The 26,376-nt window shown below is 42.7% G+C and overlaps 1 protein-coding gene and 1 long non-coding RNA gene across 3 annotated transcripts in view; one reads left to right on the forward strand and one right to left on the reverse strand.

The window, feature by feature from the left end:
* The window catches only part of LOC138757887 (uncharacterized), a 66,063-nt gene extending 57,469 nt beyond the window's left edge, over window positions 1-8,594 (forward strand). Inside the window, exon 3 of the long non-coding RNA XR_011353944.1 lies at window positions 8,274-8,594. This is a non-coding gene — a long non-coding RNA (uncharacterized lncRNA). The remainder of the gene's footprint in view (window positions 1-8,273) is intronic.
* The window catches only part of LOC138757886 (janus kinase and microtubule-interacting protein 1-like), a 255,095-nt gene that overhangs the window by 132,627 nt on the left and 96,092 nt on the right, over window positions 1-26,376 (reverse strand). The window lies entirely within an intron of this gene.

Genomic DNA, 26,376 nt, shown 5'->3' on the forward strand with positions numbered 1-26,376 from the left:
ATTTCTAGGATTGCCAGGTTCAGCAACCAAAAATCAGATTGATTCCTTTGTTGCTCTAGCATTTGGTCTGCTGTACTTCGTCAAGTTGTGTTGTTAAATGCATCAGTCCTGGGAGAGATCCCACTGGTGAACTGAACCCTGGTGATTGAAGTGCCAGTTGATGAAGTAGACAAAGACGATGTGGTCAAACAATAATCATGGCTTTTATTAGCAGAAACTCATGGTACTGTGGTGCACTGTTAGACAGAATCAGACACACACAAGGTAAAGACTGAACAACAGGCTTTAATCCACAAAGACTTCCACAGAGCCAGGCTGGCTGTGGCTGCAGCAACTCAGTGTGAGGCCTCAGGAGGCCGGCGCAGGCTTATATCCCGGAAGGTGATTGACTCCCGACCGGGTGGGGCTTGATCCATTTAGGCCGACTAATTGGCAGCCGACCAGGTGTTGTCCTGTCTCCTTATGCTCCTGCAGGTATAGAGGTTTCCCCCTGCAGTAGGCCGGTGGTGTACCACCACATGAAAACCTTCTTTAAAATTTGGGAGGGGGGTGGACAGTAACAAGGAATCACACCCACTAACCCACTATGTACATACAATATTTACAGGTCGAGATGATTCAGCAGCCACCGGGGTCTCTGTGACTGTTGTAGGACTGGCTCTCGGTTACTGGTCAGAGGGGAAGTGGTGGGGGGGGGGTTGGGGGGGAGGGGGGGCTGGCGGCAGGGGTGTGTGTGGCTGGTGCGGAGGGGAGGCCAGGGGAGCCGGGGTCGATGTATGTGGGTCATAATGGATGGGTGGGGGGACGTTTTCGTCTCCTAAGGCCTTGCGTGCCCCATAGTTGGATGGGGACGGGGATGTATGCCCAGTCAGCGTTGTCCTAGGTTGGAGGGTGGCGTGGTGTGGTGGGTGCTCCTGCTGGTGCCAGGTCCCTGGTTGAGATGGTGTCCTCCCTGCCACTGCCGAACCTAACGTAAGCATAGTTATGGTTTGCATGAAGGAGGTCTGGTCCACCAGGGCTTCGGCCTTGTGTCTCCGTACATGTTTACGCAGAAGTACCAGTCCCAGGAACGTGAGCCATGCTGGGAGTGACATTCCAGTCATCGACCTCCTGGGGAATGAGAACTGACGTTCGTGAGGGGTCTCGTTGGTAGCCGTGCACAGCAGTGACTGAATGGCATGGAGCGCCTTGGGCAGGGCATCAATGGCCCACCCTTTTGACCTGAGAGCCAGGAGGACTGCCTTCCAGACCACCCCATTCTTCTATTCCACTTGCCCGTTGCCTCTTGGGTTATAGCTTGTCGTGCGACTGGTTGCGAGACCCCTCACCGTCTGGTACTGAAGCAGCTCGTCGTTCATGAAACTAGACCCCCGGTCACTGTGGATGAACGCGGGGTAGTCAAACATGGTGAAAATCTGCCCCAAAGCCCTGATGACGGTGGCCGTGGAGGTGTCCGGACAAAGGATGAAAGGGAAGTGTGAGTACTCGTCCACTACCTTGAGGAAGTAGACATTTCTATTCGTGGAAGGCAGGGCCCTTTGAAGTCCACACCAAGATGCTCGAAAGGCCGAGTAGCCTTTACAATGTGGGCTTGTGGGGGGCGGTAGAAATGGGGTTTACACTCCACACTGACCAGACAGACCTCGGTCATGTCCCTGACGTGCCTGATGGTGTATGGCAGATTTTGGGACAACAAAATGGTACAACCGGGTTACGCCCGGATGGCAGAGGGACTTATGCAATGCCTGCAACCTGTCATCATGCATAGACGCACAGGTGTGAGAGAGGGCATCAGGGGAATTGTTAAACTTCCCGGGGCAGTACTAGATGTCGTAGTTGTAGGTTGCTAGCTCGACTCTCCAGCGCAGGATCTCGTCGTTCTTTATCTTGCTCTTGTGGGTAGTGTTAAACATGAACGCCATGGCCCACTGGCCTGTGAGGAGTGTGAATCTTCTGCCGGCCAGGTAGTGGTGCCAGTGGTGGACTGCTTCCTCAATTTCCTGGGCCTCCTTTTCAATGGCAGAGTGCAGTAGCTCAGAGCCGTGGAGATTCCTGGAGAAGACAGCGACGGGGCACCCCCCTTGGTTGAGGGTAGCAGCGAGGGCCACCTCGGAGGCATCGCTCTCCACCTGGAAGGGGGAGTCCTCATCCACAGCCTGCATCGTGGCGTCCCCGATTCTTGCCTGATGCGGGTGAAGGCTGCCTGCGCCTCAGGTGGGAGGGGAAAAGTTGTGGCTTGGGTCAGTAGGCGGACCTTGTCCGAGAAGCGAGGGACCCACTGCGAGTAACAAGAGAACAGGCCCAAGCACCTGTGGAGGGCCTTTAGCGTGGTGGGGGGGGGGGGGCAACTCCATTAATGGGTGCATCCTTTCCGGATCTGGGCCGACGACTCCATGGGCCACAATGAACCCCAGGATGGCGAGGCGGGTGGTGCTGAACACACACTTCTCCTTGTTGTAAGTGAGGTTCAGCTCCGTGGCCGGCGAGAGGAATTTTTCCAGGTTAGCATCGTGGTCCTGCTGGTCACAGCCACAGATAGTGACATCATCCAGATATGGGAACGTTGTCTTCAGCTTGTGCCGGTCTACCATGCAATCCATCTCCCACTGGAAGACAGAAACCCTGTTTGTGACCCCAAAAGGAACCCGGTGGAACTGGTACAGGCGCCCGTCCACCTCAAAGGCGGTGTAGGGCTTGTCCTTCGGTTGGATAGGGATTTGGTGATACACTGACTTCAGATCAATCGTGGAGAAAACCCGGTAGCGGGCAATCTCATTGACCATGTTGGCGATCCTCGGCAGGGGGTAGGCATCCAGCTGGGTGCACCGATTAATGGTCTGGCTGTAATCCACGACCATCCTTGACTTACTTCCCCTTTTGAACAACCAGGACTTAGGCTCTCCAAGGGCTGTTACTGGGCTCTATAATGCCTTCCACCAGGAGTCGCCACACCTCTGCCTTGATTAAATCCCTGTCTGCAATGCAATAGCGCCTACTTCTGGCAGTGATCGGCTTGCAGCCTAGCGCAAGATGTGGAAAGAGCGCCGGTGGGGTGATGTGCAGTGTGGAGAAGCCACAGATTGGCTGGGGCTGGTAGGTTTGTGTGTTGTGCAATGTGAGTGGAGGTTGGGGCCCCCCGAAGGCAAGGGTGATACTCTGCAGGTGGCACTGGAAATCCAGGCCCAGGAGAAGTGGTGTGCAGAGTTTGGGCATGACCAGGAGCCTGAATCCTGTGCAAGTCTACCCTTCCACCGTTATATTGACCGAGCAGTGCCCGAGGGTACCAACAGTCTTATCCTTGGTGGCGAGGGTGATCGAGCAGGTGGTGGGGTGGACCTTTAACCTCAGGGAGTGGGCCACGCTCAGATGAATGAAGCTCTCGGTGCCGCCACTGTCAACCTGCCCGTTGACTCGCACATCCATCATCAAGCGCCCAAGATCATGGGGAATGTCCCTGGTCAGCGTGGTGGCGGCCAGGACCATCTTGGAGTCAGAGACGTTGCTATCCGGAGGGATGAGGAGGGTCAATAGGGCAGCCTGGTCATCACCCATGTTGACCACATCAACATCGGTCGTGAGGTGCAGCATGCGGTAGCAGATGGTCTCCAGAGGCATTGGGAGCATCAGTAGGGTGGCCTGGTCATCGCCCATGTTGATCACATCGATCTCAATGTCGTCGGGGGCCCTCCGTGTCGGGCGCTGCCTGGTCCAAGATGGTAGCGGCACGTGGGGAGCCACTATATGGCTGGCCTCCTTCCCCAGCTGTGTCTGCTGCACCGGGGGAAGTGACGTCAACATGGCCGGCGGCAGTGACATCAATACGTCAGCCGTAAGTGACGTCACACCGTGAGCAGGAAGTGACGTCGCTGTGAGGGTGAGGGCTGGTGCAGATGCTTGGGGCACACGCTGCGACGTTTGCTGGTGGGGCCGGATGTTGTACGGTCAAAGTTGGGGAAGGCGGAAGTCATCGCGGGGACAATGGTGCTGCCCGGCACGCGTACTTGGGGGGGTCCGCGGGGAAAGGAAGGAGGTCATAGAGGACCACTGAGCTGCCGGCAGGCTTAGAGAGGCACACTTTTGCAAAGTGGTCTTTCTTGCTGCATTGGGAACAATACTGGTTCCTAGCTGGGCAGTTTTGGAGCGATCGTCAATCTGACCCACACCAGGACCCACAGTACTTACAGGGCGCCGGGTGCCTGCCGTAGCGACGTTCTCCTCCCCAGCTCGGCCTGGGGCTGCAGCTGCAGTGTGAGAGGGCTCTGAGAGAGCCTGGGGGAACCCAGAATTGAAGGCTTCAATGTGCAGGGCTGCTGCTTCCAGGGTTTGGACCACTTCCATAGTCCTGGTTAGGGCATAGATGATGTCTTCCAGCAGCTCCTGCTGGATGGCCCTCGAGCATAGCTTTCAGACGAAGGCATCTCGGATCAGCCTCTCGACCTCCTCTACACCTACCCCGGGTTCAGCCAGACACGGTCGGGCCAACTCTCGCAAGTGTCCCAGTAAGACTCAGCCGTCTCCCCGGGTTGCTGGGCTCGGGTGTTGAGGAGGTACCTTGCACAGACCACATTCATGGGGCTTGTACAAGTTCTCAAGAGTGTCCATTGCGCTCTTGTACATGGAGCAGCCTTTGGTTACCTGGAAGGCGCGGGGACCAAGCTTTGACCGGAGTAGGACCAACCTCTTCCGATCGGAGTCCAGGATGTTGCCCTCATGTGCCTCGATGATTGCCTCGACCACGTGCTGCCAGTTCTCGAAGCGTGTCTGGGCTTCCGGGTGTCGTGGGTCAACCTCGAGGCTCCCTGCGCTCAGGAGTTTTTCCATAGCAGCCATGGAAAAATTTTGTGGATTAAATTGTGGTACGCTGTTAGACAGAATCAGACATATACAAGGTAAAGACTGAACAACAGGCTTTAATCCACAAAAACTTCCACAGAGCCAGGCTGGCTGTGGCTGCAGTAACTCAGTGTGAGGCCTCAGGAGGCCGGCGGAGGCTTATATCCCAGAAGGTGATTGACACCCGACTTCGTGGGGCTTGATCCATTCCGGCCGACTGATTAGCAGCAGCCAGGTGTTGTCCTGTCCCCTTACACTCCTGCAGGTACAGGTGGTATATCACCACAGGTACAATAATGAAAGACAATAGGTGCATACACAGTTATGTCCAAGGGGAGTGTCCTTAACAGTAGAGATAATGCACAGCCAATGTTAGTACAGCAAGGCTCACCAGAGGGGAGACAGGCAGGTTGGCAGACATTCACCACAGTGACACAGTGCAAAAACGACCAAGGTACAGATCCAGAGCAAGGATTTTCAACCCCACACCGGAGGCTAGCATGCATATATTCCAGTCAAGAGGTATTCCTTTCTGCTGACAACCAGAAAGCTCTCTGCATACAAGCTCCAAAGCTGTGGGAGGAAAATGCTGCCAAAATCAATTTCAAGAGATATGATTTAAGGAGTTAGATGCCCAGCTGAAAGATGTTCAATGACCTCACCAGTGTAGTCAAGGGCAATGAAGAATCTTCATATCCTGGTCAATGCATTGCACCTCTTGTTATCCCTTAACAATAGCCTGCATCAATCCGAGCACCTGCCTATCTTTATTTGCTCCATCATGGCCTCAAACAGAGTGCTGCTGTAAGCCACATATTCATATCAGTTTTATCAATGTCCTAATCAATTTATCCCATCTCCTTCCAATGAATATAAATGGAGCACACACTGGTGTCCTAACCAACAATGGGAGTCAATGTCATTCACAGTGCAAAACAACTACTTTATTCGTCAGAGTGAAACCAATTCACCACTTTTGCAGTGAATCTGAATTTTGCAGTTTGTATTATAACAAATATCAAAATAAAGTTTTAGTTCATTTCTCTTCTGCGATTCAAATAAAGGAATGTTTTGACTACATTGTGCTTTCTTCTTCTTTGGCTTGGCTTCGCAGACGAAGATTTATGGAGGGGTAATGTCCACATCAGCTGCAGGCTCCTTTGTGGCTGACAAGTCCGATGCGGGACAGGCAGACACGGTTGCAGCGGTTGCAAGGGAAAATTGGTTGGTTGGGGTTGGGTTTTTCCTCCTTTGTCTTTTGTCAGTGAGGTGGGCTCTGCGGTCTTCTGCAAAGGAGGTTGCTGCCCGCCGAACTGTGAGGCGCCAAGATGCACGGTTTGAGGCGCTATCAGCCCACTGGGGGTGGTCAATGTGGCAGGTACCAAGAGATATCTTTAGGCAGTCCTTGTACCTCTTCTTTGGTGCACCTCTGTCTTGGTGGCCAGTGGAGAGCTCGCCATATAACACGATCTTGGGAAGGCAATGGTCCTCCATTCTGGAGACGTGACCTACCCAGCGCAGTTGCATCTTCAGCAGCGCGGATTCGATGCTGTCGACAGCATCAAATTGTGCTTTACAGACTAGGTCAAACCCATGTTAAATAATCAAAAACATCAAGAGCATGTTCCCACTTCAAGATGCATAATAGTATTGAAACAAATTATGTATTCCCAATCAGTGAACAGTAATTACCAAACACAATGACCTACAATAAAAACCTGTATAGTTTTGGATGTCATTGCATATATCTCCTCAAATAATGGCATGAGTTGTCTATCAGTACCTCAAATTCTAAAGCTTTATTTCCAATGTTTCACAAGCATTTCATCATGGGAATTGCCCCTGAATTTCTCCATTCAGTCTGGCTTAAACTCCTCAGTAGATTGATGCTGCATCCTCTTTGGACTGTTACATAAACTGCAGGTAGTGAACCATTATAAGCACCATTAAAGAGGCACTTGAAAAATCAATGATTCAGCTCCAGGTAGCCACTAATGAACCACATCAAAAGCTCACTTCCATGTATGGAACTGTAGATTTTGCTGGTTATGTATTTATGTGCCTCCAACCGACTCCTCTAAAAACTAAAAGCCTATAAATGTTAAATATTGTCAGTTAAACATCATTCAGGCTTACAAATGTGGAGTTTAATTTTGTCAGTTTTGGAGAAGATTTTGAAATGTTATTTTTCAACTTTAAATTTTTCTTTGTTCCATTATGCAAACTAATCACTTTTACCCTTTTTTCTCCCTGCACCTTATTCAAAACTAAAACAGATTCTCATTTATGGTTTCACAATCCTTTAATTTGATGTTTAATTCTTTAATGTGGTGTTGCATCAACAACTCGATAATCCAACACAAAAATAAAGATATTAATGACCAGATATCATCGAATACTGCTATATAAGTTTTGGCCCAACTTAAACAGAATTACTGCAGGAATATGACAAAAATAGGATTCTACTCAGAGCTGTATTAAGATTTTGATTGTGTTTCCAAACATCAACTAATTATTACATTCACTTTGAACACTATTTAAAATAGGCAGAAAACAATTTTCTTAATTAAAATTCATTACCGTTACAGTTTGCAATTCAAACCAACATTTGCATCACTTAACTGACAGCCAAGTCTTTCACTCACTCTGTTAATTGGGGCTGTATGGAGATAGATTTTGATGAATCTTGCCGCTCTCATCAAAGCAATGGGTATTTTTAGGATTAAAGGATTTTGTAAAATTCCAAAACAGTGATGAAGACTAAAAATTAACCTAAGAGTGGTGAAAATAGAGGGGCAAATTACAGAAAATGAGCCATTAGCACAATGAGAAATAGTACTAATGGAAAAAAAGTTTTGTCTCCATTTTGACTCTGGTTCCCCAAGAGAGAGGTTTGAAGTAATTGTGTACAGCAGAACAGATGAGTTGGCTTCTGATGAGGACATGATACCCAAACTGAACTGCAACTCTGCAGACTGCACATGATACATATCCCCTCTGTCTCTGCATATTAATTTGTCTATCTAGAAGCTGTTTAAATGTTAATATCGTATCTGCTTCTGCCACCACACTTGGTATGCTGACCCAGGCATTAACTACTCTGGAAACCATTGCCCTGCACATCTCCTTTACACCCTTCCCCCATCCCTCACATTAAATGCATGCCCTCTAATATGTGACATCTTCACCCAGGCAAAAAAGATTTGACTGTTTACACTATTTATGCCTGTCATAATTTCATAAGCCTCCTTTCAACCTCCAGAGAAAAGAACACAAGTTTGCCCAACTTCTCCCCACAACTCATTCCCTCTAGTTCAAGCAACATCCTGGTACATCTCTTCTGTCCTCTTTCCAAGCCTCCACACACTTCCTGTCATGGGTCAACCAGAATTGCACACCATATTCACAGGGTGGCCTAACCAAAATTTTGTGTCGTTTAGACAGGATTGATGACTCGGTGAAGGTGAGAATAAGACTGCTAAATGTACCATTAGGTGAAGTTTCAGAAAAGTGGATGACCAGAATAAGAAGGCAAGCACCAAAATTCTCAAAACCAAAAGGAGGATGCAAAGGGAGAGTATGTTTTAAGTGACAAAAGGAGCAGGGGAGAAATTCACCCTGTGGTATTACAAAATCTTCTGATGGCTTTGGGGAACTGAGACCAGGGTCAACGAGATGCAATGGAGAACTCGCTATCTCTGAAGGGATGTTCTTTCCTTCACTCCCTCTCCACCCTTCCTTTCATTGCTGGATGACATCAGAGTGTGGAAAATCTTTTCTAGCCTTTGAATGGGATGCAAATAAAAGCATTTCACTGGTCACATGACAAAATCTAAGGGTTAAGTGGTATCTCAACTTCCTGTCTCAAAGCACCTTGCATTCAAACTTACCACTGCATTATTGTGAGATTATCTTTGACCATAATTAAGCTGTGAACTTGCAAACCGAACACAAGAGCTCTATTCATGAAATGCAAAAGGCCAAGAAGTGTAAGAGAAAAGTTAATGAACCATGATTAAAATAAAAATAATGAAGCAGAATTATTCTTGTACATTTCATAGTGGGAATGGACAGTCTTTTTTAAATGAATGTATAAGAGTTGGGAGGTAATGGTAAAATTATACAAGACATTGATGAGGCCAAATTTGGAATACTGTGTTCGGTTCTGCACCAAATTATAGGAAAGATGTGAATGAAATTCAGAGAGAACAGAGAAGATTCACCAGAATGATACCTGGGATTCAGCACCTAAGTTATAGAGAAAGGTTAAACAAGTTAGGTCTCTATTCCTTGGAGCGTAGAAGGTTGAGGTGGTGAAATTTGATGTTTTTTTTTTAATTTTGAGGGGAAGAGATAGTGCAGATGAGGATAGACTTTTTCCTTTGAGGCTAAGGAAGATTCAAACTAGAGGACATGAACTGAGAGTTAGGGGGAAAAAGTTTAGCTGTAATACAGTAGGAGTTTCTTTACTCAGAGAGTGGGGTCTGTGTGGAACAAGCTTCCAGTGGAAGTAGTGGAGGCAGGTACAATATTATCTTGTAAGAAAAAAATTGGATCGCTTTCTGGATGGGAAGGGTATGGAGTGTTATGGGCAGAGTGCAGGTCAGTGGGACTAGGAGAGCTTAAGTGTTTTGGCACGGACTAGAAGGGTTGGCCTGTTTCGGTGCTGTAATTGATATATGGTTATATCAGCACCTTGAGCTGATCAAATTTATGGGGTACCCAATCCCAGAATTTGCTGTGTTGCCTCAGTTGCAAAAGATTCACAACTTATCCAACCATTTGAGCTGGAAGGAGTTGATTAAAAAGTCATTTTTGTTCCAGATAAAAAGGTGCAGAGTAAATTATATAAAAATGTGTATGAAGAAAAGGGGAGAGATGCAGCACTGGAATTAGCCAACAAATGATATGATTGAAATAAAGATGATGGCCAGCTTCAATTCAGAAAGAGCAGCTTCACTTTTATATGGTGATGGTATCTGTGAATGGGAGGGGATGGAAGGAAGGAAAGTAGGAAAGTCTCAAGCAGATGCCAAGGGATGAGAAATAATGTTACATTTCATGGTAATGTGGTAAGCAGAAACATTCAATACAATGAAGCCCGAATCTCATCAACATGGTCCCACCCTCTCCCCATACTCCTCTATGTCTTTTGTGATTACAAGCACATCATCAACTTTCTATTCACCAACCCATCACCTTGATCTGAGTGAAGTAATTTCTCATGTGTCATCCCCCAATTGAGATCACCAGGAATTTCCACTTTCAGTCAGTCGACAATGTCAGAATTCTTTTCCTCCCACACGACAATGCAATCCCCTCTCATTCTTCTTAACTCTAATAAATACAATGATCATTGACCCAAAGTCATAAAACAGTCCTGCCCTCCCAAGAATCAGTGTGGTGAACCTTCTGTACATTCTCTCTTTACCACGTATGTATCATTTTTTTCCTTGGGTTAGATTAAAACTGACCCTCCAGATCCAGGTGTGGCCTCACCAAGGCCCTGCATGATTATAGCAAAACATCTTTACTCCTGCACTCAAAGCCACATGGAATGATAGATAATTTCCCTTTTAATCTGCTTGTTTGTTTTCAGTAATTTCTGCACAAAGACATCAAGACCTCTTTCGACATCAGTATTTCCCGATCTAAAACTATTTAAATAATACTCTACATTTAGCAATAGACAAAATACATGTCCTCTAGTATCTAGGAAAAAGATTCTATCTACCCAATTTATGCATCTTATAGAACCATAGAAACTACTGCACAGAAAACAGGCTATACAGCCCCTCTAGTCTGTGCCGACCATCATCTCCCTAATCCCATGGACCTTCCCCCATTCCATGACCCTCTAGGCCTCTCCCATCCATTTATTCTTAAAACATGCAATTGAGCCAGTATTCTCCACATCAGATGGCAGTTCATTCTGCACTCCCACCACTCTCTGAGTGAAGAACTTCCCCCTTATGTACCCCCAAACCTTCAATTTAAAACTATGGCATCTCGTACACCCCCCCCAACAAAATCTGTGGAAAAAAGCCTACTCATGTCCACACCTCTCATAATCTTGAAAACCTCTATCAAATCTCCCCTCGTTTTTCTTCACTCCAAGGAATAAAGTTCTGACCTATTTAATCTTTCCCTGTAACTCGACTCCTGAAGACCTGGAAACATCCAAGTAAATCTTCTTTGCACTCTTTCAATTTTATTGATATCCTTCCTGTAGTGAGGCACCCAGAACTGCACACAATATTCCAAATTTGGCTTCACCAACTTCAACACAACATCCCAACTTCTATACTCAATATTTTGATTTATAAAAGCTAAGATATCAAAATCTTTCTTTACAACCCTGTCCACATGTGACACCACCTTCAGGGAATAATGTATTTGTATTCCCAGACCTCTCTGCTCCTCCGCACTCCTCAGTGTCCTATCATTTACTACATTTCTCCTACCTTAGTTGGCCCTTCCAAAATGCATTATCACACACTTGTCTGCATTAAACTCCATCTGCCATTCTTCTAGCTGGTCCAGATCCCTCTGTAAGCTTTGAAAGTCTTCCTTGTGCCCTCAACACCTCTTATCTTTGTGTAATCAGCAAACTTTCTGATCTAATTCTCCACATTATCATCCAGATCATTGATATATACAACAAACAACAATGATCCCAACACAGATCCCTGAGGCACAGGCTTCCAGTCTGAGAAGCAACCATCCAATATCACCCTCTTGTTTTTTCCCACATAGCCAATTTCAAATCCAGTTTACAACTCTCTTTAAATACCTAGTGTCATAAGCTTCTGAACTAACCGCCCATGTGGGACCTTGTCAAAGGCTTTACTTAAGTCCACATAGACAACATCAAAAGCCTTTCCTTCATCCACCTTCTTGGTAACCGCCTCAAAAAACTCTTTACAAGATTCATTACACACAAACTACCACACCCAAAGCCATGCTGACTATCATTAATCACCCCATAACTATCCAAATACTTATATATCCTCTCAAAACTCCTAATAACTTACTCACTACTGATGTCAGGCTCACCGACCTATAATTACCCGTTTTATTTTTGGAGCTCTTTTTGAACAACGGGCTAACATGAGCTACTTTCCAATCCTCTGGCACCTCACCTGTAGCTAAGGACATTTTAAAAATATCAATCAGGACCTCTGCAATTTCTACATAGTCTCCCTCAATGTCTGAGGGAATATCATCTGGCCCAGGAGATTTATCTACCTTTATTCACTGTAAAGCAGCAAGGACCTCTTCCTCCGTAACCTCCACGTGCTCTATGACCCATCTGTTCATTTACCTTCCTTCCTTATCCACTATGCCAGTTTCCTGAGTAAATACTTATGCCAAAAAACTGTTCAAGAACTCCCCCATCTCATGAAGCTCCACATATAGATGACCACTCTGATCCACTAGGGGACCAATTTTGTCCCTTACTATCCCTTTACTCATTTTAAAAATATTTTATTTTTAATTTTTACATAGTAAAGTTTTCAATATCACAATATATTAAACTTTTTCACGCAAAAAAACACCCCCCACAAAATATAAATCCACACACTGTCATAAGTCATATTCATAGTATGTAAAAAAAATCTATATGGGGAAATCACATTGGTTTATATTGTAGCAGCATCTGTTAATATCATTACTATAATTGGGCTCCTATATGGTCCAAATATGGCTGATATATCTTGACAAAGAGTCATATTTGGTTTTTTTTCATAAAGATTTATATGTAATTTCCTCCATAGGTGTATAATTATTCATCTCTGCAGTCCATCGTGCTATGATTATGGGCGAGTCAGACTTTCAAGTAATTGCAATTGCAATACACTTCTTAGCCACTGTTAAAGCTACTTCGACAAAAGAAATTTGGAATTTAGTTAACTTATTACATATTTCAATAAAATAACCCAAAAGATAAAGCTCCAGGACATCTGCGAAGGCATTTCCCGATATCCTTGTTAATATTTCTGCAATATCCTGCCAAAAAGGCCTCACCTTCACATTTGACCACGGAGAATGTAAAAACGTTCCTGTTTCAATTCCACCTCTAAAACACGTCGCTGATATTTCAGATTTTGATCTATGCAGCTTCTGTGGCGTAAAATATAATTGGCATAGGAAGTTATACTGAACCATGTATTGCGTTTATAATTGATGTCATACTATCACTATCCCAGAACCAATCAGACCAACATCTTTCTGATATTACAATACCCAAGTCCAACTCCCATCTCCCTCTTGATCTCTGTAAACCTGTTTTTGCACTTTCACTGTGGAGAGCAAAATAAATTTTTGATATAAATTTGGATGTATTCTCCAGCCTGATTATTGGTTCCATTTCACTTACTTTAGGTGAGACCACCTTACTCTCAAAAATGATCCTATCTAGAGAAAACAGAATAATGTTCCATTAGCTACTCCATGTTTCTGTTTTAGTTGATCAAAAGACACGAGTTTTCAATATGCCTTATTCCTTTATTATACCAGTTTAATATTCCATTACCTATATTCATAGGTAACAACACATTCTTACATAGTGGTGCTCTTAATGACATTCCTGCTTTTTCTCCCCCAATACACTCATTGATTTATTCCCATACTCTAATCATCTGTATTAATATAGGATTATCCGTCTTTTTTTGTTATCAATTCAACACTCCACTTATTGAAAAAATCCTTCGCTGCCCCCTCTTTCATTGAGTATAGTCCCATTCAAATCCAAGAGGGGAGGCTGTCTTCCTCAAAGAAAGATGACTGGCTTATGCTGAGAAATAATACTTTCTAAAATCTGGTGGCCTAAATCCTCCTAGTTTATAATCCTACATTAATTTTTCCAGCAGAATTCTCAGCACCTTATTATTCCTTTGGAATTGCCTCATACAGTTATTTAATAATTTAAAGATTTTTTTTTGGCAAAGAAATAGGCAGCGATTGGGAAAGATATTGTATTCTTGGCATCACTTTCATTTCAACACAGTTAACCCTTCCAATCAAAGGAATCAGCAAATCTTTCCATTTTTGCAAATCCTTCTCCATCTTCCCCAACAGGGGAGTATAATTAAATTTGTACAAATTCTGTAGATTATTATCAATCATGATTCCTAAGTATTTAATTTCCTTTTTGGTATCTTTCATAATTAAAATTTGTCAATGGCATTATCTTGCTTTTATCCATACTAATTTTATAACCTCAAACACTTCCTCATTTTTCTAATGTGGTTTGCAATTTCTCCAGAGACTCAGCTGGATCCGATAAATATAATAGCACATAATCAGCAAATCGGCTGATTTTATGTACACAAAATCACAAGATAAGGGAACAGAAGCAGGCCATTAGGCCCATCAAATTTGTTCTGTGACTCTACACTAAGCTGAACTATCCTCACATCTAGTTCCAATTTCCAGCTTTTTCCCCATATCCCTTGATACCCTTACTAATGAAACACTTGTCCATTTCCTGTTTAAATACTCCCAGTGATCTGGCCTCCACTGCTTTGTGTGGCAGTGAGTTCCACAGATCCACGACCCTCTGAGTAAAGAAGTTCTTCTTCCTCTCTGTTTTAATTGGATAGCTTCTAATTTTAAGTCTGTGTCCCCCTTGTCCTTGATTCACCCACCAGGGGAAATGTCTTATCTACATCCACTCTGTCAAAACCTTTCAAAATGTCTCTATGAGATCCCCTCTCATTCTTCTATACTTCTATGAATACAATCCAAAAGCTGCCAAACATTCCTCATACGTTAGCCCTTGCATTCCAGGAATCATCCTAGTAAATCTCCTCTGCACCCTCTCCAACATCATCATATTCTTTCTAAGATAGGGGCCCCAAAACTGCACACAGTACTCCAAATGAGGTCTCACCAGTGCCCCATAGAGCCTCATCAACACCTCTTTACTCTTATACACTATTCCTCTTGAAATGAATCCCAACATAGCATTTGCTTTCTTCACTACCAATCCCACGTGGTCATTAACTTTTAGGTTTCCCTGCACAAGGACACCCAGGTCCCTTTGCATTTCCAAGGTTTGAATTTTCTCTCCATCCAAATAGTACTCAGCTAGTTTATTTCCACTGCCAAGTTGTAGAACCATACATTTCTCAATGTATCTTATCTGCCATATTTTTGCCCATTCTCCTAATTTGTCTATATCCCTCTGCAACTTTACGGTTTCTTCAACACTTCCTGCTCTGTCACCTCTCTTGGTGTCATCTGCAAATTTGACCAAAACAATTCACTCCACAATCCAAATCGTTAATATAAATTGTAAACAGCAGCAGCCCCAAGACTGACCCCTGCAGAACACCACTTGTTACAGGCAACCATCCTGAATTGGATCCTTTAATTTCAATCCTTTGCTTCCTACCTATCAGCCAATTTTCTATCCAGTCTAATATCGTCCCTGTAATTCCATGGAACCTCATCTTATTAAGCACCTTATCAATAGCCTTTTGAAAATCGAAATATACAACCACAGCCTCCCCTTTGTCTATCCTACTTGAGATTTCTTAAAAAAACTCTAATAGGTTGGTCATGCAGGATCAACCCTTTAAATAGGGTTCTGACTAGGAGCTATCCAGTCATGTATCTCCAGATATTTCATAACCTCATCCTTGAGGATCAACTCTAATATTTTCCCAACCACTGACATCAGACTAATAGGCCTATAGTTTCCTTTGTTCTGTCTCCCACCTTTTTAAACAGTGGAACCACATGCCAGAATCTATTGATTTCTGGAAAATCATCGCCAATGGGTCCACAATCTCCAAAGCCACCTCTCTCAGAACCCACAGGTGGATCTCATCTGGTCTGGAAGATTGATCAATCTTTAATCCAACTTTTAAGCCTTTAATATCTGGATTTCTCCTTATAATCTCTTCCAGCAGTTCAATCACAAGAATGAAAAGTGTTGGGGATAGGGAACACCCCTGAGTACTGTATCTACTCAGAAAGAAAACCACTGACATTTGACTATTATAATTTTGGCTTGGAGTTTATGATAGAGTTTTTATCCAATTTATAAATATTTTACCTATTCCAAATTTCTCCAATATTTTAAATATAAAAAGGCCACTCTAAGCGGTTGAATGCCTTTTCGACATCAAGGGAGACTACTGTACTGGAAGTCTACCCAGACTATTTGAAGAGCATTTTCCTTTAACAAATCCCACCTGATCTGTATGTATCAATTTAAGTAAAAATTGTCCCAGTACATTACTTAACTTCTTCACTAGTATTTTATAATCAGCATTCAAAAGTGAGTTAGGTCTATATAATGAGGTTTTTAATGGGTCCTTGTTTTTTTTTTTTTTTTTTTTCGGCAACACTAATAATAGCTGTTGAAAAAGCATCTGGGAAAGTCTGAGTCTCCACTGCCTGGTCGAGCACTTCCATTATAAGAGGTATCAACAAATCCTTAAATTGTCTATAAAACTCAGGTTGGAACCCATCCTCCCCCAGAGACTTATTAGCTTGGAGAGTGTTCAGAGCTTTCTCAATTTCTTCTCTTGTGAAAGGGGCTTCTAACTCTGTCTGTTCTCTCTCCCGTAATTTTGGAAGCTCAACATTTGCTAGGAGCTCGTCCATCTCATTATTATCTTCTAATAATTCTGATTTATATAGTTTTGTCTAAAAATATCATTACAGTAATCTCTTTTTGGTTGTACATTAAAATTTTGGCTTCTGTTTTAATTGCATGCACCATCATCAATCACGCCTCTGACTTCACTTGCCAGGACAAGACCTTATGTGCTTGTTCTCCTAAATCACAATATTTTTCATTAGTCTTTAAAATATTGATTCCATTTTATATGTTTATAATGTGTTTTATCTCATTTCTTTACTATCTGAGTCTATATTTTTTCTTGTAAACCCATCCTCTGAAATTCTTTCTCCAGTTCTGTTATCTCTTTCTCCTAACCACCAAGTTGTACATTATGTTCTCTTTTCAGATTTTTTATGTAAGAAATAATGTGTCCTCTCGGATAAGTTTCAAATGTATCCCATATCAAAAAGTTATTATCAGTGAAAGAGAGATTTGTCTCACAAAATAGTTCTATCTGTCTTCTAATAAACTCACAGAAGTCTGTCCTTTTCAACAATGTGGCCTTAAGACGCCACCTGTACACATTTTCTTCTTTCTCTCCTATCTCAATAGTTAAGGTTAAGTGTGTGGTCTGACAGTAGCTTCGCCAAATATTCCATTTTTAATTGTTCTGCTTTATAACTGTGCAGACATTAAAATTAAATCAATCCTTGTATGAGTCATGGACCCTTGAGTAGAACGAGTAGTCTCTCTCTGTGGGGTTGAGCTGCCTCCAGATATCTATCAGATTTAAATCTTTCATAAATAATAGTGTTGCTTTTGCGACCCTCGTCCTTAGTACCGTTCTGATTTATCCAATATCGGATCTAGACAGAAATTAAAATCCCCCCAACCAATATATTTTGTCGACCTTCTGCTACTTTTAAAAAGATATCCTTCATAAAGGTTTCATAATCATAATTCGGAGCGTAGATATTCATAAACAACCAGGATTCATTACAAACCTTCCAACTCGGTTAATCGATGTATCTTTGACTATTACTGGTACATTTTTATAAATTAAAATTGCTACTCCTCTCACGTTTGAACTGAAGAAAGATGATACAACTTTCCCCATCCATCTCTTTAAATTAGCATGTTCCAATTTAGTAAGGTGTGATTCCTGCACTAAAACTATATCCGCTTTTTTTTTTAAATTGTGTTAAGGCCCCTTTATTTTTCACTGACCCATTTAGCCCATTAACATCCAGACTAATAAACTTTAGCATTCGATTCACACCAATTTTTAAACAAATATTGTTCAGCAATAAAACCTTTTTGATTATTCAAATTATAGTGATCTTTCTCCTTTAAAAACATATATAGTGCCCCTGCTCTGATGGTGACGTAATCCCGGATGCCCACGAAAAAAGCCCACGGAATCTTCCGAGAAAGGACTCCAGACCCCCCCCCTGCCATGATATCTTGTAAAACATCTCCTCTCATAGAGCCATTATCCCCCTTAGACCAGAGTCTCCGCCCTGCAACTATTTTTTAAACAAGTTCTTGCTCTTTCTTGAGCTTTCCGAGCAAATTTCCATAACATTTAATGATAAATACAAGAAGGTTCAATAAAATAAATACATTTTACTTGGCCCCATTGCAAACATTCTTCTTAATCTTCCTGGTTAATATCTTTAATCTTCTTTAAAATTCTTCCACTTCTTCCTTAGTCTGAATAAAACGTTGATAACCATCTGTTGTTTCAACCCTCAGTCAGAGGATAGAGTATTTTATGTTCTTTTACCACAGTTGCCGTTTAACATCTTGAATTCCTTCCTCTGTTTAAACAAAGTTGGGCTAAAATCTTGAAAGAATAGCAGCTTTCTGCTGTCGATCTCAAGCGGGCCACTGTGTTGCTTGGAGTAATCAAACGTTGCTCTCAAAACCACTTTTCGTCTCGGTAACTTAAGACCAGCCACGGTCGCTGCTCTTCAGATCTTCTGGGTCCAGGGGTCTGATGAGCCCTTTCCATTTGTAGTTTTCCATTGAAATTATTTTCTCCCAACACTCATGGAATCCAAGTTGCAAAGAAGCTCATCGGGTCTCTCTCTTCAGTTCCTTCCTTCAAACCAATAATTTGAATATGATTACATCTGTTGAAATTCTCCATGTGGTCAATTTTGTCCAGCATAGCTGTTTATCCAAGTTCCACTTCTTCACATCATCTCCCAAAGCTTTCAGTTGTTCTTGCATTTTAACCAAGTCAGCTTTCACTTGCCCCATTCATTCCATTAAATTATCAATTGACTCTAAATTCAGTAATCTTTTCTGACATATCACTTATTGCGGTTTCAACTCCCGTAAAAACGATTGCCCAAAGACTCCATCTTATCCAGGATTATATTCAGGTCTCACACCAACCCCTCAGTACTGACAGGCTCAGTTGGTCCCAAGACCGCTCTTGTGCCATTCCCCTTAGAACTTTCACTCAACGTTTCTGGTCGAGTCGGTGTCGCATCCGATTTTGTTTTTGCTGTCTTGGCTGCTTGATGTTCATTTTGTTCATCCAAAGAGAAAAAAATTATTCATTTTAAACTTTTAAACCGTCTTTTTAAAACTCTTCACAGAGAGTCCATCTAAGACACGTCAGTCTAGCTACTTCATATGGACACTCCCCCACGCTATCCTTTTACTCTTAATATACTTGTCAAAACCCTTAGGGTTTACCTTTATATTATCTGCCAGAGCAAACTCATGTCTTCGTTTTGCCGTCCTGATTTCTTTCTTGAGTATTTTCTTGCTTTTTTTGTACTCTTCAAATACCTCATGAGCTCCTTGTTGCACATATTTGCAAAACATCTCCCTACCTCTTTTTCTTAATCAAAACTCCAATATACCATGAAAAACATGGTTCCCTGCGCCTGATAACTTTGCTTTTAACCATAACAGGGAGATGCAAACTCTTCACTCTCAAGGTTTCGCCCTTGAAGGCATTCCACTTACCCACACACCCTTGCCATAAAACAACACATCCCCATCCACTCTTCTTAGATTCTTTCTCATTTCCACAAAATTTGGCTTCCTCCAATTTAGAATCCCAGCATGGATCATAGGACCTAAAAATGTTCACTTACACATACATCTGTCGCCTGAGCTGTCTGGTTTCCTAATAGAAGATCAAGTGCTGCATCCTCTCGTTGTTACCTCTATATATTGACTTAGAAAACTTCCCTGAACACATTTAACAAACTCCAAGCCATCCAGCCCTTTTACAGTAATCTCCTATGATCACAACGTTCTACTTCTTACATCAGTGTATCTCTCTACAGATTTTCTCCTCCAATTCTCTCTGACAATTGGGTGGTCTATAATATAATCTATCAGTGTAGTCACACCTTTCCTGTTCCTCAACTCTCCCCTTATTACCTCTGTAGACAAGTCCTCCTGGCTGTCCTGACTTCACACAGCTGAGATATTTTCCCTGACTAGCAATGTCACGCCTCCCCCTTTCATTCTTCTCCCTCTATCATGTCTGAAGCAACAGAGCCCTGGAACATAAAGCTGCCAATCCTGCCCACCCTGCAACTAAATCTCCCTAATAGCAATAATGTCATAATCCCACTTGTCAATCCATGCCCAAAGCTCATCAGCCTTTCCAACAATTTCCTTGCATTAAAATAAATACACCAGAAAAAATTTCTATCATGTACAAACCTATGATTTCTGTATATACATGACCTTTACCCTCTTCTCACTAAATTCTCTAACATACTGGTCCCCCGCCCCCCCCCCACTCCAGAAATCTATTTCAAGTCCACCGGGACAAGACTAACAAACCTGCCTGTAAGGATATTAATCTTCTTCCAGTCCAGATGCATTCTGTCCCATTGGTACAGATCCAACCTTCCCTGGAACACAGCCCAGTGATCTAGAAACCTGAAGCCCTCCCTATTACACCATGTCTCCAGCCATGTGTTAAGCTGGTTTATCCTCCTATTCCTAATCCCTTTGGCATCTGAGAACACTAATCTGGAGGACCTCTTCTTCAACTCCCTGAACTTTCCATGCATGACCTCTTCCCCCTTCTTACCTTTGTCATTGATCCCTACATGGACCACGACATCTGCCTGATCATCTTCTCACCTAAGAATATTGTGAACTTTATCTGAAATATCCCGGACCCTGGCACCAAGGAGACAACATACCATCTGGGATTCACAATCTCCTCCACAGAACCTCTCATCTACCTTCCTCACTATGGAATATTCTGTACTTCTACCCACCTCTTTCCCCCCTCCCTTTCATTCTTAGCCACAGCACCAGACAGCACAGAGACCTGAATGCCATGGCTTGTACCTAGTAGATCATTTCTCTCAACAGTATCCAAAACAGTATACTTGTTTTTCACCTGCTCTGCCTGCCTGTTCCCTCTCCTAACTGTAACCCAACTACTCTCTACCCATCTCCTAGGTGTAATAGTATCCCTGTATCTCCTATCTATTTCACCCTCTGTCTCCCGAATGTTCTGGAGTTTATCCATCGCTTGCTCCAAAGCATCAACACAGTTTGTCAAGAGCATCAGCTGGATGCACTTATCACATCTGTAGTCATCAGGGAAACTATCAACTTCCCGAACAATCCATATCATACAAGAGGAGCATTCCACTGCCCTGGGCTCTGCCTAGTTATGTTGGTAGTGTGGCTCCTTGGGGAGACAAAAAACCAAAGGGAAAAAGCTTCAGCCAATTACAGGAAAAATCTTAGGAAAATTCCTCCCCGACTCCCTTGTGACAATCGAGCAACAATTATAGCTACAATTATATGCTACAACAAAATTAGACAGTGTCTCGCAGACTTGTACTTCACTCTGCAGCTATCGCTACTCCACCGGGCCTGGGCTTCATGCCCTCTTCTCACGCAGACCACTCAATTCTGCCTCCGCTTTGTCCGCTGCCACTTCTCAACACCGCAGTCCACTTCCACCTCTATTTCGAGAATCTGCGATGCTCCAGATTCTAGGTATCTGCGGTCTCTTGCATCTCCGCAGATAATTTTATAAACTTCTATCAGGCCTCTCCGCAGCCTCCAGAGATTAAGAACCCAAGTTTCCCCAACCTCTCCCCTCAACTCATTCTCTCTAATCCAGGCAACATCCTGGTACATCTCTCCTGTCCCCTTTCAGATCACAAGGATAGTCAACATCCATGTAAGGTAATAGACAGTCAACATTTCAGACTGAAACCCTTCAACGGGAATACCAAGAAATGGCAGACAACCAAATAGAATGGTGTGGGGGGTGGGGGTTGAGGACAGGTTGGCAAGTGATAGGTGAATACAGGTGGGAGGGAGAAGGAGGTGGGTGGGAAATGTGTGAGATGTTCATCAGGCTGAGATTGATGAACAGCAACCTGTCTCCTTAGGTCTCATAAATTAAATGTATAAATTATTCCAAAATATTTATACATATGTATGTTATATTTTATGTATATGTTATTATTATATGGTGTTTATCATATGTGTGTGGACTATGATCCAGAGAAACACTTTTTTGTCAGATGATAATAAACTTGTAACAATGATGTCATAGGAGGAGGAGGCAAGGGGGCTAAGGAATATACCCTCCAATGGGAGAAGGTGAAGAAGCGAGAGGAAGGAAGGTATGGGTGACAAGCAGGTTGGGAAGGTTGTGGGGTGGAGGGGGGGAAGAGAAGGAGGAAATTGGGCCAAAGGCAACTGCAAAAGCAAGGGGATAAAAAAAGCAAAGGGGGGGTGCCAGAAATTGGAGGGGGTCGATGTTTGTACCAACTGCCTGAAGACTTTGATATTCAATTGCACATTTCTTTGATATCCACTCAAGATGCTTGGTAATCAATGAAGTCGTTTTCAAGTATAATCATTGATGCAATTTTGATTGCACAGAATAAGATCCAAAAAACAGTTTGTGATATGGCAAGCTACCTGTATTTTTTTTTGCTAAATGCTGTTAAGGAATTAATAGTTCTCTTGAATAGCTTTCAAAAAGTGCTGGGAATCTTGTACATCTCCTTGAGAGAACAGACAAGGTCTCAAGTTTAATTAATGAAATGGAAAGAAGGAATTTGTCACAAAGATTGCTGAACTAACTAGTATCCATAAAATACTGCAATTGTGACTTTTTAAAAATTTGACCTTAATGGTAGTGTTAAACAGTTCTTGCCATTTTGCTGAGGGATCTCTATGTTAACAATGATAGATAGTGGCATCTTTTTTTTTGGGTGACTGAAGTGCAGTGAATAAAAAATGTAAATTTTATTCAAACAACATTCTTCACTTCAAAGTGCAACTATGTGCATTAATCCACTGAATGTTGCTATCTTGTTCCTGTTGACAGGTCTCAATTCTCACAAGGATTAGGACACTGCATCTTGCTGTAGGTGATCTGATCCTATTCATTTCCTCTGTTTCACACGACTTGTCATTTTTGATAGAATGCCACTCTCCTCCTTGCTTTCTCCACAGGTAGCCTCATGGTGTGAGGAGATTTTTAAACAATTTACCAGTTCATTAGCGACAGACAGCCAACAAAACTATCGAACTTTAAATTTAAAACGAACCAGATTCCAGGGCTGAGTATTCAATTCATCTCTCCATCTCTGACAATTAGTTCCATCATATAACCATTTACGGAGCGGAAACAGGCCATGTTGGCCTTTCGAGTCCGCACCGGTTCACTGATTTTGTGCGCCCTCTTCAGGCATTGGTCCCGGTAGATCTTCATTCAATACGATGGACGAATTCAATGCAGATGCCACAACTACTTGTAACCCAGTGGAAAAGCCTGAGAACAGTTCCATTGCAATGCATGTAAATAAACCACTTGCATCTTGCGATTTTTGACACTGATATTTGAGTTATTTGACATTATTTGCTTCATTCAACAGGTGGAAGAGATTCCCATAAGTACAAGTCTGCCCCGCGTAATGAACAACCAACTCATGGACACTCTGTTCATACAATTATATATTTGGGAGACCAGTGGAATGAATGGTATTTCCACCAGCCTTCTCTACATCTCCTTCCCCAACCCCAACAATCAGGGCCATGGTTGAGCCAGGCAGTGCTGAGAGCTCCATGCAGAAAAACCATGTCAAAATCTCAGGACTTCCTATGTTTCTTTGATTACCTTTAGACCCTTATCATGCAATTTATCATTACCTAGACCAGCCATTGTCAACCCTTTTTTGGCTCTGTTCAACTTTTATGGATTCTCTTTCCTGTGAAGCAGTCATGTTTTTGTTTCTCTGTAGTTCTCTTTTACTGACTACATGAAAAACAAAAATATATTTGTTACGTGAAGTGAAAAGAAAACAAAGTTATTACTTACTCACATTAACTCGCTCCAGAACCCTTAATTGGAGGTTAAAATCCAAAACAGCACACTTCCCCAAATGTGATGCTTTCATTCAAAAGAAAGTCAGCTACATGTGTTTTTTATGTAATAAACTGGGATTTTATAAATGAATCATTTATAAATTCTGAGATCAGTAAAATAATTATCATCTAAATTATTTGTGCGTCCCATTGGCTGGCTATTCTCATCCAACATTAATAATATCCTTATTCAGACTACCTTTGAGCTTGTAATGCTAATTAAGTGCAAGGAAGCAAATTTCAATGGCCTGCAGATCAGCTGCTCGCCACTACACTGCCAGCTACAATACGTGGACAAAGTCAGAGTTGTACAGTACAGAAACCAATGTGGTTCCATTTGATTATGCTCACTTTATACCCATCTAAGCCTTTCCTATCCATGTACCAACCTAAATGCCTTCTGAAGGTTACAGCTGTTCCCATTTCTAAGACTTCCTCTGCCAGCTGGTTCCATGTACTCTCAAACCTCTGTCTAAGGAACCAGAGAACATAACAGCACAGAAACAGGTCCCTTCAGCCCTTCTAGTGTGTGTGAAACTATTATTCTGCTTAGTGTCACTGACCTGCAACCATATCATAGCCCTCCATACCCCTCCCAACCATGTATTGGTCCAAATTCTTCTTAAATGTTAAAATTGATCCCACATTCACAATTGCAGCTGGCAGCTCATTCCACACTCTCATCACCATCTATGTGAGAAAGTTCCTCCTCATGTATCCCCCTAAACTTTTGCCCTTTCATTCTTAACCCATGCTCTCTGGTTTGTATCTCACCTACCCTCACTGGAAAAAGCCTACTGTTACGGGGTCCAGTGGACCCCATAAACCAGCAGCAATAGATATTCACCACAACACAAAGGGGTACTTAAACACAAGGAGTTTTTAATTATAACTGAACAAGAAAACAGAATTAAACTTTAACTTATTACTTAACCTACCTAACCCACTTAATCCTCCCCTCTAATATTAAGTGCAGGTGTGTTTAATATATATTTAAGATTAGAAAAGTTCTTTGGATCACAGTTCAATCTCACTGGTTGCAGGCAATTCTTGTACTGTGCACAGAAGTTAGCATTAACAAAGTTCACCAGGCTTTGGTGTTTAACAGGCAAATGGTTACCACGCAGGAGGGTTCTTGCTGACTAAATGCCCCCTTCAGGGTTCTCCAGATTATCCTCTTTCTTTCAGGTCACCTTTCACACTGCCAGTCTTCTCCTTTGACAAGACAGCCTTCCAAAGTTTGGCAGCTTGTCCCTCTGGAACTGATTTCTGTGACTCCTTCTCTCTCTCTGTTTCACTCCCTCCATCTCTGAAAGCAAAACTGTTCTGCCTGCCTGCAAAAATCACATACTCTCCCAGGCAAGCTGTATTCTGCAACTTTGTTGCTCTCTTTGCAAAATGCATTCTGCAGAAGTCCTGCAAAAATTTTGTGTTTTAAAATGTTTCTCCCAAACCACCTCTAGATACTCTGTCACACTACCTACATTTATTCTGTCTATCCCCCTCATAATTTTAAATACCTCTATCAAATCTCCCCTCATTATTCTGCACTCCAGGGAATTAAGTTCTAATCCAGGGGTTCCCAAACCTGGGGTACATGTATCCCCAGTGGTACATTTGCACTTTTCATGGGGTACATTGGGTCTGAGAGAATAACCACTACTCTACAATACATGGTATTGTAATCTGCAGTCAGATTGCACAATGTCATGTTTTTTTTAAATCCTTAATTTTTAGGGGTACACGGGAACCTATAAAAATGGCCAAGGGGTACAGAGGAACAAAAAGATTGGGAACCCCTGTTCTAATCTGTTTAACCTTTCCCTGTAACTCAGGTCCTGAAGTCTGGGCAATATCCTAATAAATCTTTTCCGCACTCTTTCCATCTTATTGAAATCTTTCCTGTAGTTAGGTGAACAAAACTCCACACAATACTTCAAATTTGGCCTCACTAATGTCTTGTACAACTTTACCATAACATCCCAATTCCTATTCTCAATACTTTGATTTATGAAGATTAATATGCCAAAAGCTTTCTTTACAACCCTTTCAACCTGTGATACCACTTTCATGGAATTATGTATCTCTATTCCAAGATCCCTCTGTTCTACTGCACTCCTCAGTGCACCACCATTTACCGTGTATGTCCTTTTTTAGTTTGTTCTTCCAAAATGCAACCCTTCATGCTTGTCTGCCTTTTTTCAGGTCATTTTCCACCTGGTCCAGATTCCTCTGCAAGCTTTGAAAACCTTAGTCACTGTCCACAACACCTCCAATCTTGTTGTCATCTGCATAATTGCTGATCCAATTTACCACATTTATCATCCAGATCATTGATTGAGATGAAAATAAACAACAGTCCCAGCACCGATCCCCAAGGCACACCACTAGTCACAGGCCTCCAATCTGAGAAGCAATCATCCACTACCACTCTCTGGGTTCTCTCATATAGCCAATGTCAAATCCAGTTCACTACTTCATCTTGAATATCTAGAGTCTGAATCTTTCAGAGACTTTGCAAAGGCCTTAGGTCCCTTTGAAATCTTTGCTCCCTAGATTTAGATTCACCGACA

This window comes from Narcine bancroftii, chromosome 3 (genome assembly GCF_036971445.1).
Source record: "Narcine bancroftii isolate sNarBan1 chromosome 3, sNarBan1.hap1, whole genome shotgun sequence".
Classification (NCBI taxonomy): domain Eukaryota; kingdom Metazoa; phylum Chordata; class Chondrichthyes; order Torpediniformes; family Narcinidae; genus Narcine; species Narcine bancroftii.